The sequence below is a fragment of the Elephantulus edwardii genome, unplaced genomic scaffold, assembly GCF_000299155.1.
Source record: "Elephantulus edwardii isolate Elephantulus edwardi_28Jun2011 unplaced genomic scaffold, EleEdw1.0 scaffold00016, whole genome shotgun sequence".
Taxonomy (NCBI): domain Eukaryota; kingdom Metazoa; phylum Chordata; class Mammalia; order Macroscelidea; family Macroscelididae; genus Elephantulus; species Elephantulus edwardii.
This window is the reverse complement of record NW_006399766.1, coordinates 218,261-221,608: the sequence shown is the minus strand read 5'-3', so window position 1 is coordinate 221,608 and position 3,348 is coordinate 218,261.

Here is a 3,348-nt window from a genome sequence, read left to right as displayed (position 1 = left end):
AATGCAAAGGAATTATTATATAAAAACCAATAAAAATATTTAAAACAAACAGTAGGACCTTGACTAATATTCCCCTCGAAGATACCCCGTGTCAGAATATTGTTGTTATTGTTATGTACTTTCAAGTTTGAGCTGACTCAGCTGATCCTCTAGTAGGTTTTTGTTGTTGTTATGTGCCAGTGAGTCGCTTGCGACTCATAGCGACCCTATGTACAACAGCTCTAATCCTTGATCTATCCTGTGTCAATCTTACTGTTTCCAACTACCTCCTCCTGTGGAACATCTGGTGGATTTGAGCCACTTGCCTTTCGGTTGGTCACACAACACCTAACCACCAGTCCACCTGAGCTCTGGCACTGGGTATCTTCCATGACTTGTGGAATAAGAGGGAATGCAAAGTTTACACCCATTCCCCCCCCCCCCGAAATTACATGTTTCCCTTGCTTTGCATTACCCTTCACAATAGCTAATCACAAGATTAAATGCTTGGGAGTAAATCTACCAGAAGCACAAAGGATCTATTCAAAGAAAATTATAAAACATTACTACAAGAAAAAAAAGAGAGAGACCTGGAGAAGTGGAAGAATATCCCTTGCTCATGGATAGGAAGATTAATATTGTGAAAATGACAATACTACCAAGGAAATTTACACATTCAATGCAATTCCAATACAAATACCAATCCCATTCTTCAACGAGATGGAAAAGGCAATCTCCAGTTTCATTTGGAATGGAAAGAAGCCCTGAATAAGCAAAGCACTCTTTAAAAAGATAAACAAGGTAGGAGGCATCTCACTCCCTGATTTCAAATTCTACTACACTGCCGTGGTGGTCAAGACAGTTTGGTACTGGTATGATGACAAACACATAGATCAAAGGAATAGAATTGAAAATCCAGAAATCAGCCCATCTATCTATGGCAACCTGATTTTTGACAAGGAGATGACATCAGTTAAGTGGTGAAACGGCAGCCTTTTTAACAAATGGTGTTGGCAAAATTGGAAAACTATCTGCAGAAAACTCAAGCAAGATCCATACCTCACTCCATACATAAAAACCAACTCAAAGTAGATCATGGACCTAGTACTAAAACCAAGAAATATAAACCTCATTGAAAATCTTGGAAGAACTCTAAAAGTCCTAATCCACAACATAAGCAGTCTTCCAAGTATCCTGAAAAATCTACAAGCAGGAGAGGATAAAATTGATGTATGAGACTTTCTAAGAATCAAATCCCTATGCACATCCAAAAACTTCTCCAACAGGTTAGAAAAGAAAGTCACAGACTGGGGAAAAAATATTTGGTAATGACATGTCAGATAAGGGACTTATATCAGAATTTATAAAATACTTGAGCACCACAACAAGATAAAGGAAAACAACCGAATTGCAAAATGGGCACAGGATATGAACTGACATTTCATCAAAGAAGACATTCAGATAGCCAACAAACGCATGAAGAAATGTTCAAAATCCCTAGCTCTAAGAGAGATACAAATCAAAACAACTATGAGACACCATCTCACCCCAGTAAGAATAGCAAAATTCAACAGAGCAGCAAATAACATGCTGGTGAGGTTGTGGAGAAACTGGAACCCTTACTCACTGTTAGTGACAGTGTAAAATGGTGCAACCACTCTGGAAGGCAGTATAGTGCTTTCTCAAAAAGTTAGGAATAGAAATACATTTGACCCAGCAATTCCACTACTGGGAATATATCCTAAAGAAACCAAAATTGCCACCCAAGCAGATATATGCGCACCCATGTTTATTGCTGTGTTGTTCACAAGCAAAGAGATGGAAATAACCCAAGTGCCCATCTACAAACAAGTTAATGGAGACGCTGTGATACATTCACACAATGGAATACTATGCAGCATTAAAAAAACAAGGAACTCATGCACTATTATTCAAAATGGGTGACCCTGGAGGACATTATGCTGAGTGAAATATCTCAGTCACAAAAGGACAAATACTGTATAATGCCACTGTTATTAAACAGGACTGACATCAGGGTTGGGACAAACTACGAAAAGAGGGGATAAATAATGTACACTGCATTGAAACAGATGAAGGAAAGAACTGTTTAAAAAGAATATATGATTGGTTATTGTTTACATGACAACAGTCCCCAAAATGTGCAACAATAAATAAATGGAAATCCAAGTTCTCTATAAATTTCTGTTAATACCTCAATAAAAATGGGATGGAAAATAGGGAAAATAAAGTAATAAAATTAAAACAGCTTCTTAATAGAACTGCTGTACAGAGTTTTCAGTGACTGACTTGTGTGAAGTAGATTGCCAGGTGTTTCTTCTGAGGTGCCTCTGAGCACCAGCCATCAGCCTTTTGGTTATGAGCCAAGGGCTTATCCTTTTCCATCACTCAGGGGCTCCTTTTAATTTCCCATAGGGCTGGAAGTAATAACTTGCTCATTTTCCTACTTCAGAAATAGCTTTTCCAGAGTTCAAATCTACCTAAAAGCCTGATAATTGATCTAACTGATTTCTCATTGCCATCAAGTCAGTTCCAATTCACAATTGACCCTTCAGCAGATTTCCAAGGCTATAAGTCACATGAGGGGAGACTGCCTCACTTTGTCCAGTGGAGTCAAACTACCAGAGAAGCTTGCCTTTTGGGTTAGTGGTGCAACTTCACAGACTATGCCACCAGAACTCCCATATGCAATTGATTGTTCTTGTTGTTTACCATCCATTTGGAACCGACCCACAGCTGACTCTCCAGAAGATTTTCAGAGTTACTGAGTTACACAGGAGGAGAGTGTCCAACTTTCTCCCATGGAACAGCTGGCTGATTCAAACCACGTACCTTGGGGTTGGTAGCACAATTCCTTACCACTAAGTCACCAGAGCTCCCTATTTGATTTTTCTTTTGTAGCTATCGGTTGGGTTCAACTATACCACAGTTCAGTAAAAGCCCGAGAACTCACTATTTGGGCAATTAATTCGCTCCTTAGTTCTTATCATGAGATTAGCCTGTCTGTTGCATTACAAAGTGAGTAAATATATAATATGACTATGTCTATGTCTATTTTCCCCTTGCAACTACCATGATCTTTTTTGCAATTCTGTGTGTTGTTGTGTTATGTTGTTATGTGCCGTCGAGTCGCTTGTGACTCATAGTGTCCCTATGTGCAACAGCCATAAACTCTGCTCTGTCCTGTGCTGATTGCCCTGTCTCTGACATTCTCATCCCGATCACCCCAGTCACTGAATCAATCCACCTCATAGAGGGCCTTCCCCTCCTGCGCCGTCCCTCCACCCTCCCAAGCATGATGTCCCTCTCCAAGGACCTGTCCCTCCTTACATGTCCAAAGTATGTCAGACG